The sequence below is a fragment of the Plectropomus leopardus genome, chromosome 13 (assembly GCF_026936395.1).
Source record: "Plectropomus leopardus strain MGB_pleo_1.0 chromosome 13, ASM2693639v1, whole genome shotgun sequence".
Lineage (NCBI taxonomy): Eukaryota > Metazoa > Chordata > Actinopteri > Perciformes > Serranidae > Plectropomus > Plectropomus leopardus.
In genome coordinates, this window is record NC_142188.1 from 7,712,133 (window position 1) to 7,733,117 (window position 20,985).

The 20,985-nt window shown below is 38.3% G+C and overlaps 1 long non-coding RNA gene across 5 annotated transcripts in view; it reads right to left on the bottom strand.

Annotated features, from left to right (window-relative positions):
- LOC148187659 (uncharacterized) overlaps window positions 1-20,071 on the bottom strand; it is a 65,981-nt gene extending 45,910 nt beyond the window's left edge. For 3 of the 5 annotated variants that reach the window (XR_015778439.1, XR_015778443.1, XR_015778440.1), the window contains exons 1-3: window positions 19,934-20,068; window positions 18,406-18,472; window positions 15,900-16,041 (exon numbers count right to left, since the gene is read on the bottom strand). This is a non-coding gene — a long non-coding RNA (uncharacterized LOC148187659). Of the gene's footprint in view, window positions 1-15,899; window positions 16,042-18,405; window positions 18,473-18,554; window positions 18,714-19,933 lie in introns of all 5 variants that reach the window. The other 2 variants (XR_015778442.1, XR_015778441.1) reach the window with 2 other exon arrangements.
- Window positions 20,072-20,985: the final 914 nt, after the last annotated feature.

Genomic DNA, 20,985 nt, shown 5'->3' on the forward strand with positions numbered 1-20,985 from the left:
CAGGCTGCTCTGGCTTCAAAGGCCATTGTGACAGGCCAGACTCTGATTAGGCAAATTAGGGGAAAATTTGAACTGACACACCTTTCAGGGGGTTAAATCGAGTGCATGCCACCTTGTTTCAATCAAACGGTATTCACACTCTCGCCAGAACATTGGGAACATTCATCCTCTATATATAATAAAACTTGAAGGTCTTGAGAACACTTTTGGCCAGTAAAGAGAAAGGTGATGAGAAAAAGCAGGTTTTAAACATATCTGAAAGTCTTAAAAGGAGCCAGATAACAGAAACAAATAATATTCTCACAAGTTTCTTCTATAAAAAGACATTTTAGTGAAGCAAACAGCAGATATTCCATATTAGGCATAATCAAGTGTACCAGGTAGCCTTTCACATCTACTTTTTTTATGTTGCATCTGTTTGGAGTTAACCTAAATCCAACAGGGGATTAAACATCCATTTATGGCTCTCCAGAATTACATGCAAGAAGTGGTACGGAGTGAAAATCACTCCACCAAGACAAAATAAATATGTACTTTTCTTATCCAAAAAATTATCAAATGAAAGAGAGATGCTGCATTAACATGTAATTGTTCCTTCATTTTTCCAATGAACTTAATAATCTGGGTAATTTAACCAAAATGTGGGCAGTGCAGAATGAATGAGAAGTTAATCCTGCTATTCATAGCCACCCAGTGTCATCTATAACATTTATTTAACGGGCTCCAGGAATAATAACCCAAAAGAAAGGAAAATTAAAAATAAGATCTCTTCTTCTTCCAGCCTATGTCTCCAAGACATGACTGAGCTCAATATAACATCACATAAGATTTGGGGCATTTTCTTAGACTTCTTAATTTTAGCTCCTGAGAAAAAGTCTTTTTCTAATCTAAGATCTTGAAAAGGTTTTTCCTTCTCTCACCACAGTAACCTGTATTTGTTTGATATAACCAGCTCTTGAGATAACAGTAAGATCCAAAAGAAAACCTGAACAAGTCTCAACTCTGTGAGTTTAGAAATCTCGGAGAAGCCTACGAGAACAGCAAAAGAACTGCATATTTATTGTTTTGCCCTTTATTTATCCTACAGGGGGTTTAGGAGAAACAGATCAGAATTTAGTAATCTCCAAATAAAAAGCTAATTTATTTCTCAGAGACAAAGAAAATACTACTGTGTGCAGCAAAACTGCAAAAACTATGTAGACTAAATTTCACCAGTCAACACATTAACCACGTTGCCTCCATTGTGTACAGCAAAAAAAGCATGACAGCAGATCATCAAGTGGCAGAAGAAGAGGCGGAAAGTAAAGGAGGATCTAATATGTCAGTGGTGGAAAGTAGGGGAGAGGGGACATGAAGGGCTTCTTCTTTCAACACCTCATTTACTCCAGCTATGCATCTGTCCATTTAACCAGTCGCAGCACATACGAAACATCAGGGCTTCACACACTGCCCATTCTTCACAATAAAACTGTATGAAGGCCATGGTGGTCGAAGGGGAATACGAAATCTGAACTGGTTTGCTGGAGCTGATCACTCATGGGTCTGTTGATGCTCAGGGTTTTGACTTTAAACTCGTACAATTAAAGATATCATTCTTATATCTATTTTGCTTTAAATTTTTATGTAATGTAATGTAATTTTATTTAGACAGGGACACAAGAAAACATTAACCTTATATAAAACAAGGAGAGATGCATTGTACCAAGTTTTAAGAAAAGTTGCTATTTTCTGCCTGTGGTCCCTGTGCAGGTAGATGGAACAATAAATTATTATTACTATAATTAATATTTATAATCAAATATTACATTATATTATAAAATAATCAGGTTAAAATATTGGCTCTATGTTACTCAATGTTGCTGCTATTCATGGCCAGGTCTCCCCTGTAAATGACATTTGACCTGGTAAAATAAAGATTAAATAAAAAATTAAAAAATATATTTCCTGTTGTACAAAAAATACAAGCAGTCCAGCATTTTAGTTTTGAAAACTGGTAATCCAACTCTGCCTCTGCACCCACTGTTGGTCACTCTAAATGAGAGCATTATCTGCTTGAAATGCAAATGCTTTCGTTTAAGTACTTTGAATATATTTGCAATGTATGCAGTTTTAATCTGAAAGAGTGCGCAGAACAATTTGTACAAATGCAAATTCACTCCAACATAGTTTTTATTTGCTCTTTTTGTAGAGGACGGATGTTGCAAAACCAACTCAATTTAGCTGATTTCATTTATTTTACAGAGTCGTTGACGTCAGGCCAAGACTTTAAAACATTCAGGCCAGTTAATCTGGGAAATGAAGGGGAGAAAGAGAGCGTTCGCCTCGTAAAGGTGCTGCATGCCTTTGCAAAAGAAAGTAAAGTTGAAAAACAATTAATTAGCATCCACTTTACAGCCTTCTAAAATTACTGAAAAAGCTTTTGGTTTTAGTCTGATGATCTGTTAAATGTTATTTTGATGTACACTGTGTGCTGCAGGAGTGCCTCCACTTTATTTCTGTCCTGTGTTTCTTGTTTTCTGCCTCTGATACTGCTTTCCATTTAAATTAAATTAAATACCTGAAAAAACCCAAAATGTTTTATTTATAAAAGGTGCAAATAATATTTTTCACAACAGTTGTATTATGTTCACCACATTTCGAGTATGCTTACTTAAAATACTATACAAATCTATAAAAGGGGTTTCTTTATCTGACTCATTGATAACATTGTAAAATATGTTGAATATATATCATGAATATTTTAATATTTTATATTTCTTGACTAGGCAACACCACTACAAATTTATTTTTATGATTTTTTGGTTTTTTTTGTTTTTTTTTATCAATGGCTTAGAAAGGACAAAAAACTTTGAGGGTAATGAAAGGAAATAAAATAATTAACAATTATATTGTGTTTTTTTAGTGCATTCACTTATATTATAGAGTCCTAGCCTGCTATAACTACCCTGTAAAGGTATTTGGAGTCATAGTGAGACATGATAATATATCTAGAAATATCAAGTACATCTTACAGAACAATATTCTGCTAAAGCATAATTATATAATATGTTTCAACAATTACTCTCTTGCACTAAATGCACTAGAAACAATGAAACCAAAATTTCTGCAGCATGTAAAGTACCCTGCTATAATCCAAGTGGTAAATGACTATATTATGTAATGACAGCCACTTCTCATACAGTATGTCCTTTACCAGACTCTATCATCTCTGAAGAGAGGTGCAGGTTTACTGTGGCTGCAGGGCATCATCAGGTGATGCAACCTCTCGTACGGCTCTGATGAAAAGACTGCGAAAGTCAGCTAATTATTTCACATGTTCCACAGGTAATAAATAGTGGGGAGTCAGGTGAAAACGGCAACTCTGAGCTCATTAAGGACTCGGTGTTACAGAGATTTTGGCACTTCAGACGGTTTCTGCCCATTTGAAGTCAGGAGGGAACGTGGCGGGTTTCATTAATTTCACGCAGGAGAACAGGCAACCTTTACAGAGGTGGAAGAGTACAAACTGATGCAGAATCAAGCATGACTCCTCGCACAGGCGGCCAATTAAAATCGAGCATGTTAGCTGCAGGACAGGTCTGAGTGCATGAGGTGTAAGTCATGGTGTTAGTATGTCTATTGCTGTAATTAACAAGAACACCATTTGGGTTACAAAACAAAGAAAAGTATAAAAGTTAGTTTTTAAAAAAGCGTAATTGGGGCAGTTAGATCCACAATAACACCTTTTTATCATTTTTAAAAGGACATAAGAAAAATTATATGAAAATCATTAATGGATCTTTGGCAATTTTTGGTGGCCCTAACCCAACATGCTGCATTCATCACACTGCAAAGCACATTATTGTGTCCTCTTGCTGTCTGAAGTGAAAATAATTTAAAATCATTACACTGATGAAAAGCTTGGATCATGGTCCAACGTTATAACTCTCAATCTTAAGCTAGCTGATGTCTGTGTCACTTTGACCCAGTACATCGTCTGCAGCACATTAACAGGAATATTACAGTCATTATTTTGGCTTTCTTTTACCTTGAAATATATAGCAAGCTGACAGAAAGAAACTCCTCTGCTGTTTATGAATGTGAGCTGCAGACCTGCCAAAAAGGTCTTCAAGCCCAAACCTCCTCTCAACAATTTAAATACACACTATGTCAGGGAGTGGGCCGACTTAGAAAGACTGACCTAAACCTGTTTTTAAGATTAATATTATTATTTTACTGACATCATCTCTGGCTAAGAGACGATGAGAAATTTTTTAGATCTTAGATCCTCTGAAAATGTTATACTGTACAAATTCTCATTACTTTGTGTAATAGTGAAGTGTTTTCTTATTTATTTAAAAGTCAGTAGTTTTGTCTCATTCAGGCAGTTGTAAACACACTGGGATGACAAACACACACACACACACACACACATACACATAGACTGTACATCAGCATTTAGTAGATCTTTTAGCTAAACATAAAATGTAGAAAATAAGAAAATAATCAATTTTCATTTATGACCTCCACCAATAAAGTCATGTATTTGGATTAGTTTATACGTTTGTCTACGCCTTTGTCAGATTGTGTATTTGCGTGACTGTCAGCAGGATTGGAGGGGTGAAGGTTGGGTAAAAGATGAACTCATTAAAGTTTGGTTCAGATCTGAATCACAGGGCAGACAAAAAAAATATTTTTCACTTTGCAATATACGACATTCATATCCAGGATTGTACATGGCTCAGTGGTAAAAGTGCTGACTGAGCTAACAGTTTTAATGTGGGTTAGCTCACAGTCGAGGGGTGACCAGGGGGTTGAAGAGGGGAGTGGGTGCACGCTTCGGAAACAAGGCCCTCCCACCACTGTGGGTCAGGATGGCATTATGCTAAAGGTCTAACAGTGCTAAAAAAGGCATCGGTGCCAACAGAGCGCACAGTGTGCTCATATGGCGTTGCTCATACGTATGCGCAACACTGTACGCTCTCCCATTGCTAAGTGGCAGCGATTAGCTAGCCAGTGGCAACACTCAAAACAGTAATTTTCTGCAATATTAATATTCTAAATGTTGTATGTTACACCTTTGCAAAATAAGCCGTTGGCCATGGCGGAGGTCCACGCTCTCCGAGTGCCCTTCTAGTTTTTACAGTAAGCCTGACAGCTGTTGTGATCATGTCTTCATTTAACCACATGACAGTCTCTCTGTACACTGAGCTGCAATGCCACCTGCACATACAAAAACTTAATCATTTTTACATTATTCAATTAGTTCATTTCATGCCAGGGGCTTAGCCACATACAATTTCCATTATAAACATTATCATACATGTTCAATATATGACAAGGAGTAAAGAGAACTAAATATTAATTTCAAACAATTCAAAATATGACTCACTTCTAACATTTCGGAAAAAAATCAAGTAAACAAATGCAATTGCCTATTAATAATCTAAAATTTTACTTTGTGATATAAACTATATTTTATTAGTACTATTGGTAAAAATAACACACAATGCGCTCACTTGTGATTAAACTTTTTGAGACTGGGAGCTGAATCCTCACAGTGGATATCAATGCAGTCAAGATCAGGACGGCTCTCCAGTTCTAACTTTTTTATTGCCACACAGACAATAACAAAGTTATAATTGGAGTGCTGTCCTGATCTTGACTGCATTAGCACTATTGGCCCACTCTCAAAGGTTATGGGAAAAGGTGACTTTGTTGATGACTTTCAAGCGAAAATGGTTTAGTATTGCAGTGGAAAAGCAGAGTTTTCATAGTGCACTTTATACCCCAGCGGAGACTCAGTGTGGTTATTTTGTGCAATGGAATAACTCTATCTGTCTTCTCAGCTCGCTCAGCCGCCCCCACCTCCTCAACAATGTCTGACCGGTGTGTCCCTTGGCTGTGTCAGCCACTTAAGCCCCTGACTAGTCTGATTTACAGGGATGAAAAAGGGGAGTTTAGATGTTAGTCGATGAACTACAGCTACGCTAGCTTTCAGCGCTGTCCTCACTCCGCCGTAATAGTATTTTACCGCCGCCCAACAAATTTACTGCTGCATCCAGCTACGGGCTTGACATGCGCGGGAATCTCAGCCAAAGACGGAACGAAGCCAACTAAGTCCTGCTGTCCAAGATCGACCACAGACAGCCGCTGCAGACACAACTAACAGCACACACACAAGGCTAACAATTAGCATCTGACACGACAAAGAGCCCTGATGTTAATTATATTGCAGTGATACCAGATATAAAAACTGTCAATGTGCTACACTGTAAAATCTGACAAGCTGATCTCACTTGAAATGATCTTGGAAAACTGACTGCCTTAAAAAAAGGGTAGTGTTTGCTTCATATCTAATTGTTAAATTAAGTTAAAATGTAGCTGTATTTACTTAGTTTTGTTGCAACTTAAAAGGACGAGTAAAATTGTTCTTTTAATTGTTACCAAGTTAGGAGATCTGCAGGTTCTGTTTTGTTAACAAGTTTAAGAAAATGTAAATAAGACTGAATAGTTTGCAATCAGCAGATACAGATATATAGCACAGTAAACTCAGTTTACTGAAGCTGCTAAAACTGAGATTGATTTAATTAAACTTGCCAATTCGTCAACTTGTTTTTTTACTTCTCACTCACTTTCAAACATGTAAACCAAGTCATCATGTGTTTGACCATTTCTTTTGCTTTATGTTTTTTGTTTTCTGTAAATATTACTTTTTTGTCTGCTTTTGTATAATAATTTCTCTATTTCCTTTTTCACATTTGAAGTAAATCCAAATCAAATCAATTTTGTGCATGTAACTACATTTTAAATAAACTTAGAACTTAGATTTAAAGTAAACATAAATTAAGACTTACTGACATAAATTCTTTTCAAAAAAGATTTTAGATTTTACAGTGTATACAATTATAGACACAGTATGTTTAGACAGCACTATTTCTTATAGTATAAGTTACATTTTCAGCTGTAAATAAAAACTTTCTTTTTGAGTCGAATAGACAAAAAAATGCAATTGATAATGATGGATCTTTAAGCCTCAGTCAAAGTGATACTTGTACTCTGCAAAATGAGGTGTCATTCTTCGCAAAGGTTATGCACACAAACGTATTTTATAAGCCTTTCACGTTAAAGATATATAGTATCAGCGTGTATCTCCCTCCTGAGCCCCTGCAGCATCGTGCTTTCGCCATAGATTCATCCCATATTTCCACATTGACTTCACCGCGGCGATGGATGTGCAGGACACTGAAAGGCCCCACTATGCAGCCGCACTCACACTCACTACATCATATCTGGAGCTATGAACACAGTAACCCAATATGTGGAGTTTCCCCTCGGTTTGCTGGAGTTCCCACCCACCCCTGAGGTCCACCCTTGGCTTCGGCCCCATGATTCACCGAGGACAGGAAAAGCTGAGTGGAGACATGTAATCCATTACTGGAGGAGACGGAGGAGGGCGATGGGGGAGGAAGAGGAGGGCAAAAGAAGGCATGGGGTTGGAAGAGGAGTGGACAGGAGGACTGGAGATGGCGGGAGATATGTGGGATGGAGGGAAGGGGATTTTGCGAGTCTCCGACAGTTCATAACAGGACTCCCACAGGCAAAGTGGAGATGCTGGGGTGGTGCTGGGTGGAGCCGAGTAAAATATGTCTCCAGCTTTTCGAAAGAATCATTTCTCAGCGTGCAGAAAAATGCATTACTCATTGCGGCTAATTGAAATCAGTGATCTAAAGTTTTGTAAGACAAACTGCTTCCTCTTTCAAGTGTTCAAAAAGGACAAAATAGTTCTTACAAGTTTTCTTAGTGGCCACATCTGGCACCATCATGGAGACTGAGAGAAGAAATGCACAAATAATAGCTTAACCCTCTGAATTCGGGGCAAACTTATTTGATTTTTTTTTTTTTTTTTAAACATGGGGAGAAGGCAACGAGCAACTAACTATGACAAATGGCTCAAAAATTTGCAAGAAATTAAAAGGTTACAAGAAAATAAAAATACAATACAAATACTAATACAAAATAAGCACAAAAAAGATTAAAAACTAAAATAAACAAGAAAATTACCTGAAAAGTGCTGAAAATCAGGGGGGAAATGTATATAATGTGTTTTTGTTGTAGCATAATTTAGAAATATGAGGAAAATAGTTAGAAATATAGCTTTTCTGAACATTTTCCCTAGATTTGTTCCAAATTCCCCTTTTTAAAACTAAATTTCAGTGCATTTTCTTGTCACCCTTTACTAATGTCTTGCAATTTGTGGGACTTTTTTTTTGCTCATCGCCTTTTCCCATGTTTTTGAAAGAAATCAAACCACTTTGCTCTGGTTTCAAAGGGTTAATTAGCTTATGAAAGTCATCTAAATGCAGCACAGTGAAACTGACCTCAATCCAGGTTCGAAATGGTTAACAGGCCTTTGAAAAAACAGAAAGAGAAACAGATGCTAGACACCAAAAGAAGAAGCAAAAATTCTGGTAAAGTAGATTTGTTGAAATGTAGCTATTGTGACACAGAAACTCAAAGTACTCAAAGTACAAAACACAAGGCTGGACTTACGGCCTTTGATCTGCCACTCACACACACAAAATAAAAGCTCCCATTCAGTTCTGCTCTATTAAGAAATTTGTGAAACACAAAACAGGATCCTGGTCAAATAGTTTAGTAAAATCCTGATATAGCGACATTACGGGGTCTTGCCTTGTCAAATCCTCCTGCTCTCCTCAACACACTCACTACAAACAACCTGCCAAAGACCAACCTCAGCTTTTTACCCATGTTTCAATTATTTTTCTGATTTTTTTGTTCAGTTCCCTCACCTGCCCGCTGACCGCTTCTGTTGAACACCTGACTGAGTCACCTGCCTTCCCAGTTGCTCCTAATAAGGAATCAATTCTTGTATTTTAAGGCAGCGAACTACCATTCCCGTCTACCTGAAATCTGCTTTGATTACCTGAGTTGCTCCTGCCAGCAACTTATTTGCCCGATTTCTGACCTGCTTAACTGACCTCTTGGCAAGTATAAGCCTTTAAGATCTAATAATACTTGTAGTGAGTGCTTAAAAGTGCTTAAGAGTGCTTTAAAATGTCTGACAACACTTAGCCTGTCATTTCTGCTTATAGCACAACTTGTTTATGTTTATGTTATGTTATGTTATGTTATGTTATGTTATGTTATGTTATGTTATGTTATGTTATGTTATGTTATGTTATGTTATGTTATGTTATGTTATGTTATGTTATGTTATGTTATGTTATGTTATGTTATGTTATGTTATGTTAAAGTCATAATTTTTCACAAGACTGAGAATACAACAACAATGGACTGAAAGTGGTAACCTCGACCCCACTCAAAGGCATTAAATTATCTTTACCAAAGCTATACTAAGTCCTGAATTTAAGTTGTCTTATCTTGACTGCACACTAACAATGCTCCACAAACATCCTATGTTGTGTTTTGGTATAAAGACTTGTTAAACTAGTTACTGAACCACTGTATAGAAAAGCATAAATGTGAAATATTTCATAGTTTTTTTTTTATATAAATTTGTAATTCACTAGAAATGAATCAAAAAATGATCATATATATGAGTATACCAAGTAGATACTTTAAATTAATGTTCACAGTGCGTTCTCTCGCATTACAAACTCCACCCAACTACAGTTATCAGTTAAAATTGTCCAATCAAAATGATTCGATCATGCTGTGTTCAAGTGTCCTCATATAACCACAGAAAATCTCAAACCGACACCCATAAGTCCCTCACTGTCACCCAAAATGTGTCTGCTTTGCTCGAGCGGACTCCTGTTGCTTTGTGGTGAGTTGTCGGTTTTTATTTATATCGACAGGGAGGAGAGGTGGAGAAAGCTGAGATGATGAGAGGGAAAGATACCACCCACCCGACACATACTAGGACACAGCACTCCAGAGACGCACTGCACCTGCTGCGGCCGCTGGCACGCAAGGCTCATCTTCACAAACACCTCATATATTACAGACCGACACACTCATGCCAACTTTGTTTTATCTCTGTCCGTGTTGATTTCTTTACTTTCTCTATTGTGTCTTCATTCAGGGTTCCCACTCATTTTCATTAACACATTTTCAAAACTTTTTCATGACTTTTCCAGGACCAATAATGCCCTTTTTTTCTTTATGTTTTGTTAATGCCACTCGGCATCAAATTTAAGACCAATAAAAACATGAACCAACATTTTTGTAACTTGGGGTTAAGGAAATTTTGTCATTTTTTGAAAAATCGAATAGAATAGAACTGGAAAGTTTTTGTTGCAGGTTTTCTTGGTGATTTTCTCACCCTGCGTGTGGGATTTCATTGCCTTAATAAAAGTTTAACAAGAGTGATTTGGTAAATTATTATTTTTTAAATAGATGTTATTAATCATTTGTGTTTTTATAATGCAACATAAAAAAAAAAGAAAAAAATTCCACTTCTCTCATCTGAGCATTTCTAGGTCCTTTAATTAAAGTCTTTTTTTATATCAATTGGCCTTTTTTCCCATGACTTTTCCAAAATATGTGATTTTTCCTAATTCCATGACTTTTCCAGGCCAGGAAAACCTGATTGTGAAATTCCATGACTTTTGCAGGTTTTCCATGACCGAGGGAACACTGCTCATTTGATATTTTCATCTTGCCTTTGCACCCCGTCCATGTGATTCTAATCCTTTTGAACAACAAATGACATAGCTGTACTGTTGGTTCTTTCTTATTTAATGAAAAAGTCTTATTAAAGTAACATTAAGTAACATCTTCAAGAGGAATTGCATTCAGTCAGAGAAAAAAGGTCTAACAAGTGCAGTAAGAGTAGTTCAGTGCAAGTAATATTGTCATCAAGTGTATGTCCTCTAAAACAATGATGGTGATGATAATTCTGAAATGCGGTATGTTCGGGTATCACTTCCTTGTTTTCCAACAGCATGAGCACTTTAATCCGCCAGTGCATCAAGTTGCATTTTACAAAGTGACAACACTGGACCCAGAAGGTACACCAGAGACTCTGATTGTCGTCACTGCCGCGATGCTGACAGCTTAATCTTAAATCTCTGATTCAAATGATGCCACATCCTATTTTAGATCCACTCCTGTCATTAAATCGGTCCGCTGCTGCCCACACCACAAATAAAAGCCAAATGGACTCTGATAAAAATCTGTGTCCATGTGCTGGATTTGGTTACACGGGTAAAACAGAGATTCGCTAAGTTCCTTCTTTTTCTTTCCTCGGTATGTGGTCATTTATACATTTGTGGTACGGTCTAGAAATGGCTGTTAGGGCAAAAGGTAATTACCTGTCTGGAAAGCTCCAGTCCTGTGCAGGTTTCGGCCAATTCAGGAGGATGGAGACGAAGGGGATTGTTTATTTGTCAAACGTGGTTATTACCTCTGTCAGGCCCCCTTTTGAAATCCCGGGCTTTTGAATCACTGATGCCGATGTGAAAGTAAAAGTGTTTTCCTAGTCAATTTAGGCCTCAGAAAACTCAAACAATAAACAGGCTGCTCGGAAAGCTAATATTTTCTGAATCAGATATTTATTTAAAAGGCAACGCTGGACGAGCTGCAGATTATTTGTGTGATCAAAAAGCACTTTTCGCCGCTCGGTCCGCGAGGCTTTCAAGTCGGGCCATGTTCAAATAAATATGGAAAACGGCCCCGAAGTTTAAAATCACACACAGATGATGAGGGCTGATGTGTGTAGTCGCACGCCGTGGGAGCCCATGTGCTCGCTGCAGGAATATAAATGGAGTTTTTAATTGTTTCTGACTCAGGTCTGTGGGCTGGGTCCGAGTAAAGCCAATTAGGAGACTGGAGGAAACAGTGAAGGATTGTCTGCGGAAAAAGGCTCTGACTTTCTGCAGGCGGACAGTGTGTGTTGTGTTGTGCACGGACATATCTGTGTGTGTGTGTGTGCACTTTTTGTGAAACTACTGAAGCATACTTTGTGTCTGCATCTATGTGCATGCGGTGTGTGTGAGAGAGAAAGCGAGTGCACTTTGAGTTTGGGGGAGGAAAATGTCATATGGCATATCTGATTACGTGTTGCAATGTTTTTTTGTACTGTATTTAGTTTTTTTCCCCCCTGAAACTGAAAGCCCAGGCCACTGCAATAGTATCTGGAGATTGAAATCAGACCCAGAACTCTGGTCAGACTTGGAACCAAAACAGAGAGAAAAGCAATGCCGCGAAACCAGCTCTTTGGTTTTATGTGACTTATGTGGTGCTTGAATTTCACCCATTGTTTTGCATAGTCAAAACAGTGTTTCAGGATGAAGAGAAAAGCGGTCAGTGAAATTTATGGTGCAGTTCACCAAAGTGAAACTTCATACAGTATGTGAGGTTTGTCTGAGGAACTGTGTCACTGAGACACAGTCCTGTATTTTTATTGTATTTGGCATTTTAAGTAATTCTAAATCTGAAGTACAACATTGGAGGGGCAGACAGAAACAGGCGGAGGAAAAGAGGAGTGCCTTCATGGTCAGCAGCAAAAACACATTGCTTTTTGTTCAACTCATGTTGTGAATTATATGTTCCCACTCTTCTCTATTCCTACAGACTCTTTCTTTTTAGTATACTATGGGGAAATGTTAGTGCCAAATGGTGGGTCTCGCTTTTTGATTATTACGGCTAAAACCTGACATTCACCATTAATAATTTGGATGCTGAACCGGCTTCATTTATGTTTTTCCCATTATCCACAAGAAGAACAACAAACCACAAAACAACATAATTGCCAGAGAGATTTAAAGGTCCAGTGTTTAGGCGTTAGGGGGATATATTTGCAGAAATGGAATATAACATTACAAGTATGTTTCCTTTAGTGTATAATCACCTGAAAATAAGAATTGTTGTGCTTTTGTTACCTTAGAATGAGTCGTTTACATGAGGAGAAGGCCATCATCCAAGGAGATCGACATATTTCACTACCATGTTTCTGCAATGGTCCCAGAACAGATAAACAAAACATTGGCTCTAGAGAGGGCCATTTGAGTTCTTGCATCGACCACTAGAGTTAGCAGCACCTCCGCGATGAGCGCAGCTGGACAAAAATTATATTTTAACATAAAACTGCTTCATTCTATGTGTTTACCAGTTTAAATCACCAGGTCCATTTGTTTTGGAGAGGAAGAGACCTCTGTCGATAATCTGGCTCCTGGTTAAAACCTCCTGAACGTCTGAATCTTAAATTATCAGAGAAAAAGGTGAGCACACAGTAGCAGGTGCTGGGCTATGGCCTGTCTCTAACATGTCAAACAGTGTCAGAGAAACACGGATTTTTAACATCAAACTGCTTTATTGAGTGTTTTCACTGGTTTCAATAACCTTGTTTGTTTGTTTTGGAGAGAAAGAGACCTCTGCAGATAATTGGGCTAAAGGCAAACACCTCACAAAAATGAGCACTGAAGGAATTCTAACCAGACGTTTCAGCAGGTTGCAATCTGCAATCCTCACCACTAGATGCCACCAAATCCCCCTTAATGTCACACACTGTTCCTTTACAAAAAAAAAAGACGAAGCATCCTCAATTGCTGTTTTTATAGTTTAACAGTGCATTCCTCTTTTAACATTACTCTTTTGCATCAGTTTCTATAATGGCGTTAAAGCTGAAAATTGTTAAATTGCTGCTTCATCGAAACCTCCAGAGCTGCCTTTTTTATTGCATTCAATTTTTCAGAACCAGGGTGGAGAAACCAAACAAGGACTAAGTCTCTATTTATACCTCATATATTTACAATGCAGTGTTATTATAAATAATGAGGTCCCTAAGGTTTGCATGCTGACAGTGTGGTAGCTGTTACTAGCAGCCATTTAGCCACACTGAGGTCCCTGGTGGCCTTTAGACTCCCAGAGAGACAGAGAGAGCGCACTACAGAACTATACTTATTTCGCCACAGCTGCTCAAAAAACACATTATCCTGATGTGAGTGTGTCCACACAGGTCAGTGCAGGTGTGTGGGTATATACGTACACTGCATATGTGTATACAAAGTGTTTGCAGTGTTGTATACCGTTCATATGTGTATGTCTACTTACTGTATGTTCATGCATGGGCCTGGAGTTATGAGCAAGAGTATGTGTGTTTGCAACGCATAGATTTACATACAAGTGTGTGCCTGTGTGTGTGAAGAGGCAGATGACCTGATTGGTGGTGGGGTGGCCAGCTGGTGAAGGCTAGTGTTTCCTCTGGCATGAAAACTCTCTGCTTGGATCATCTCTGTAACCAGGGAGGGGGGATTTGTGTGTGTTTGTGTGCAGGGTGACGATGAGAGCAGAGACACAGTAATTTTTTGTGTTTACATTTATGCAAGCACGCAATCGCCACAGAGGACTGGAGTCATTTTATGTCCTGGATTTTATTTACTATTGCTCTTTGTTTTTACTGCTAAATAAACCTGAATAAAAACACCACCCACAGATGCCCACATAAGTTGTATGAAAATATGGTTTCCTCTAGTTGTGTAATTTCTAGAATTTGCAGTGTATGTTAAAAAAAAAAACCCTCAGAGATAATAACTTTACAACATTTGCTAAATAAATCAGCAATTTGCAGTAGTGCTTATTTTTTAGAAAACAAAACAAAACAACTAATTTTCAAATCAACAAACCATTTCCACTACATCATGGAATGAAATTAAATGTCCTTTAAACCAGGACCACAGTGGCAATCTTGATTTATAAACTATGGTAAATGGTAACAGGAATGCACTTGTATATTGGTTTTCTAGTCTTTTGACACTCAAGCTGTTTCATACTACATGTCAGATTCACCCATTCATGCACACATTCACACACTGGTGGCCAAGGCTACCAGACACGGTGCCACCTGCTACTCAGTAACCATTCACAAGCACTCATACTCCGATGACGCAGCATCAGGTTCAGTATCGTGCCCAAGGATACTGCAACATGCTGCCTGATCTTGCCTGATCGCTGATCTTTCGATTAGAAGATGACCTGATCTACGTCTGAGCCACACATATATATGACATACGATACAAAATCACATACACACAAGCTAACCCATATGTGAAACACTTTAAACTATCAGTAAGTCTAAAGGCTTGGACACACTTTCTGCATTAAATGTCTGTGGCCGTGCAGACACACATGCACTTCCAATCATAGTACAAATAACAGTCTGCATCAGGTGAAAACGAAACTAAAAAGACACTGCTGGGTCCAGTTGAATATCTAACTTTACTAAAGAGCATCATAAACAATCTCACCAGTCCCCTCCACATCCTGCAGGTGTTCCAGCAGAGCACCTTCAGCCACAGGTTGATCCCAACAAGACGCAGGACTGAACGCAACAGATGGAATTTCCTGCCTGCTGCCATTAGACTTTCTAATGCACTTAAATGACCATTGATTTTAACTACTGCACATTTGCACACTGAAATAAAACTACATAGTATTTATTATTATTGGATATTTTTTAGAGTTTATTATTTTTAGTATTTTATAACTTAGTACAGCTGTGGTTGTGGGTGGTAGGATTGATAAATCATCTATCTAACTAAAAACTAACTTTGCTGTGTGCCAGCAGCCGCTGTTGGCTTGACAGAAGAGTTTTGGACTGGAATGAAGTTCTAAACAAGAGATCGGAGCATGCGCATTTAGTACGCCTGCTATGCCTACAGTACAAACACAAAAAATGGACTGCACACAGCCCTCCGCAAAGGGGTCTATGGAGACTCACGTGGACATGGGTAGATGACGATATTTACATCAAGCAGACCCTTGTGGAAACTATGAATTTGCTATGAAGTATGTCATGTGCTGCCAAGGGTCTGATTAAAAGTCTGTCCCTCCCCCAAAAGTTATAGAAACCTAATTCACAAACTCCAGCATTCAAGACCACAGGTTCACAGCCATTCTCCTGATTTTTCTCAGATTAGATTTCTCTGTCTCACCTCACATTTCCAGTCCGAGGATCACTCCCTTTTTTTTCCACTATGTGTGCATCTGGCCGTGGGCTCGCTCTGGTCTGACTCTGGGCGAGGCAGGTCTGCCTGGGGCTCTTTAGAGAGGAAGCTTCTCCTCACCTGCACTGTGCTAGTCGGATGAGACAGACGGACAAAGAGTCAGAGGACAAGACAGGATGGACAGCTTTAAAGATAGAATATAAACTCTGCACTTCTCTCTTTTTCCAAGTGTAACCTTACATTTTAATTCAGAATTTGTTTTTATCCATTTGCATAATTCATGTAAATAAAAGGAGCAATAGCAAGATGAGCATGCATAGGTCTCAAATACATTTAATTACACAAAATAATCAGATTTCCTTGCACATTTTTTAAACTTTGAAACTTTACAGCAAAAAGTAATTAACAGAAAATACTGAAGACTACTTCTGCTGTTGAAATTGGCATAACTGTCATTCAATCACAAACGCTTTCATTTGATTACAGCAATCATAGCAACATTATAGTGATGCTTAAAGCTAAATTGATAGATTTATTTTTTCCAATACAGGCATGAAAACATCAAAACATGCTCACAGCAACAGCATATCATGGGGTTATGAGGTTGTGTGATTAAAAGCACTTTAATTTGGTCTCTGCTAACTCCTGAGAAAAATATCTGGGTCTCTGGCCACTGCTAATAATTGTCCATGTTCACCAGCCACATGTTAACTCTTTCCATCTGTCATCCGGTACCAGGCAGGTAGTGTGCAGTGCTTTTTTTGCAAGAAGCAGCTGTGAGTTAGTGTTAGTAGCTAAGCCTCAAAGACTCAGCCATACAATCATTTTATAGTAAAACCAAACAGTGATCCTAAAAGAGAGATCACTTTTGTTACAGCCAGCTATAGACAAACTGTATGTTCCAGTACTCATACTACCATACTATACAGTATGGCAACAAAGATTTAGGATGTCACATTACATAGTATGCCAAATGCAGTAGGCAAAAAATACCAGGATCTTCTACTACATCTGGTCCAATTTTGCAATATGCAAGCTAGCATGCTTTTCAGGCTCTTCTGAACCACAATCCTCTGCACAGCGGAAGAATTATCACATCAACCAAGCCGCAAGCAGATGACAGCTCATTGACAACGATCATAATGATGGAAGACAACACATTTAAGTGACTGATGACCAGTCGAATGGTACAAACAGGAGTATTAATAGTTTAAGTAAACAAAGTAATCATAAAGATTATCAACAACAAAAAAATGAAAATAATAATGATGGGGTAATGCATATGTGGGGGAATTTTATTGTTGTAAATTTGGCACGTCAGAATCAACAATGTATGCAGTTAAACATTGCAAAGTAACAACAGCAGAGCTCCCCAGGTTGATCTTCATCTCTGATGAACTCAGTGAATGTCATTTTGTTTATCTCCATAGTAATGGAGCCATGAATTGTCAGTAAGATACACAGACAATGCTGCTGTGGTGGGATTTTCCCAAGCTGAGGACACTGGTTCTGTACTTTGTTTCATGGAGCGCAGTGGGAACTGATAAAAAAGACCTTGGGAGGTGTTTGATGATGTGATGGCAAAGGTAAATGTCAATGCATTCACAGGACACACTAACACATACTGTACACTCACACACTCGAGCTCATACACAACACACTACCACCAGTGCACTACTGTACACTCTAAATCCTAAAATAATTGCATAAATCAAGTCAGCAGATCTTTGAATGCATAAAAAACTAAACAAACATGATATATAAGCATGTGTGTGAAATAAAAACTTCCTCTCATAAACTCTACATTCACAAACAAACACAACCATATGTGAATAGATCTGCGTGTACGTAAGCATACACATGTGTGCCAGTAAATGACAACACACACACAAAGCTCTCAGCCACTCTTTTGTCTCTGAAACACCTTCAGTAAGTCTGCGGTACACCAACTGAGCAACAACACACACCAGGGAGAGCTGACCTTCACCACCACAGAGACAAACATCCCTTCGTCAGCCACCCCAACTCTGCCGCAGGCTGGGTGGAGGGCGGGTGGGTGGGTTGTTGGGAGTTTGCAGACAGAGAGACAAACACACTGACCTTGGGCAACCAAAAACATAAACAGTACACATCAGGTTTTGTTATAAGCCCCTCACAATCAATTTGACACTTTTTTGTGGATGTCCAATCAGTTTTGATGGTAAATGCGGTCAACTAAAGAAATAAATTCCTCAATGTGTGCTATATTGACCGAGAAATTCTCAAATACGAATTCTCCCGCTTGTGGAGATGCACAGCACAGACTATCAAAAAAAAAACAAACCCAAAAAAACAAGTGCTCGACTTCAAGCAATTCCAGTTGATTTGGGGGTCTCCGACTGATGATTCAAATCTCAGACTTTCAGGAAGCAGCCCTAACCAGTGTATCACCACCCTAACACTGCAGCTATGACTTTGTTGGTCAAAACATAGTGTTTGGTGATAAAATACTCACTTACTTGGTCTTGGTTGTCTTTTGCAGTTTATTGTCAGCATCTTGAAGATGGTCTCCAAGCACACGCCTGTCCAAGAGAGGAGTAAAACTTTCATACAAAATAACACACACATGGTTGGCATCAGCAACAGCATCTAATAAAAACTAACCACACTGAAATTCACTGCAGCAGGATGAATCTGTTTCTGTTGGCATCAGAGGGCTCTCAATAGCTCAGGTTCTGGAAGATCTCTGCCACCCTTATTTTCTCACACGGCTAACGCAGCTGCAGCCTCTGCCTACATCCACTGTATTTCTTCGACAATATACTGTGACTCAAATGAAAACAAGCGAATATCAGAGTCAGCCAAAACTGTGCAAACTGTTTCCTCATCCATAACATACTCTGCATATTTCTGGTGTTGGAAAAAAATAGCTAGTCTGCATTGAGAGAGCAAATAAAGTTCTGTTTGTGAGAGGCATCTATAGAGCAGGCACCCTGGTTACACAGAGGTGGAAATCCAGGCTGAAGTGTAAATCACAAATTCATAACGATACATTATATCGATTCCCGGGACAAGGACACAGTATTTGCTAATATTACAAAGTCAGCTAAAATATGATTTTAATTTGATTAAAATTGTTGTGATCAACATGAAACAATACCATGTCCCCATAGAACAGTTAGAGAAGAAGCTGCCACCTATTTTTTTTTTCTTACTTTTGGACATAAAGGATAAAAACTATGAGTGCCATATCATAGCGGTCATGATAATACTGGCATATTTTTTAATTTGATAAGAAAAATTCATATCACAATATTGGCAATATTTTGACTTTATATACACATTTACTAATTATCAATTCAAGGACACTTTTTTTATATTTGGCATCTGTTTAGATGTGTAATTGGCCACTTACTTTTTTTGTTGTACTACATCTATTTGATCCAGAATTTGAAACTTACTCTGCTGTTACATTTGTGGTGATATGTATAATACTTATTTTGTTGCAATTGTATGTTGTTGAAATTAATAATAACATATTTTCCAGTATTTTGTCATATAATCAAGAATATTGTTATTGCAGAAATACTAAATAGCATGATATTATTTTAGTGACATATCGCCCACCTTCAATTAAAACAACACATAAAATTAGCAAATAATTGTAACTGGTTAACTGTAGTAAAGTTTACTCCAGAGTGACCCCAGTAACTTACATAAAACAGCACACAGGTTAAGTTAGCTTTGACCCAAACTATGATATTATTCCTTAAACTTTAGGACTTACTAGCTTAAAGCCCTGACGACAAACTTCTCCTAACAACCATACAACATACATTAACAGTGAGAATATTTAACAAAAGTATGTAAATCGGTTCAATAATAACAAGTTTAAGTCAAGTTTAACAGACAAAACCGTTTGCTAGTCACCCATTATTAGCTTAGGCACTTTAACACTGCATAAATTAGCCTAGCGGCTAGCGCACTTTCTCTATTCACAGCGTAACAAATAACAAGTATTGATAAAAATGTATTTCACTCACCGTTGGTTTAAGTCACTATGTGTCCCGACGGAACATCGCGGTTGAATTTCAGCCTGAATGCTCGTTTTTTTCAGCCGGATATTGTAGAAACAGAGCAGCTAACACTGCGGTAGCAACAAGCTAGCAAAGTGAGACGCTTCACTGGGCAAGTACGTCATCAAGTAACGTCATTGTTTACGTTCTGCACGTGCTCTGTTGACCCATATTTTCTCCGAAATTCAGATTATTTCCACACTGCAGACTGGTTGGTTTCTTGTCACTGTATGCCTGCCACCATTTCATGGTGTCACAGAATTAAAAAATAAAGGTATAAAAAAAAGATAATAATAAATGTTTTCACTTTGCATAAATTGTATAGGCTCGTTAATAATTTAATAGATCAAGATCGACAGGTCAGATAAAATGGCCTGTAGTTCTTTCTTGTTTCCAACTATGTGACATGACAGTGACGTAGTTTGTAGAAACTGTAGAAGGAGGCCACAGTTGATCCCTACAGTAGCCTGAAATAGACCAGAATGCACTGCAGCCAAAACATATTTAATATAAGTAGTGCAATTTAAAAAATGAAAAAAATATAAATGAAAACATCATCAAAAAATGACCTCTATTAGTTTAAGATACAGAATATTCTGCAGCAGAATTACAGAGTTGTTTATGAAGCACTGCTGACTTCTTATTGCCGGACTGTTGGCTGTGTTTGAACATCCAGGACTGATAACCTCGAGATTATCGGAGGGAAATCCAATTACTCGGAGTTCCTGTTGGTGTTAGGAGTCCAACTGGTATCAAGCTAACACTGATGTATCACCTGACCTTTTACTGCAGCTGCATTCACACACGCTCACACACACACTCACATGCACACAGACATATAGAGAGAAAGAGAGAGAGAGCTGTAGCTTGGGATGGATTCTCCAGTTCTCCAGGGGGTAGTTTAGATGGTCACGCCTTTCCCTCTGTGCCACTGAGGCATTGCCACTGTCTGTTTCACATTTAACATGGCACCCCCCCACCTCCCACACACCCACACTCACACTCACACTCACACACAC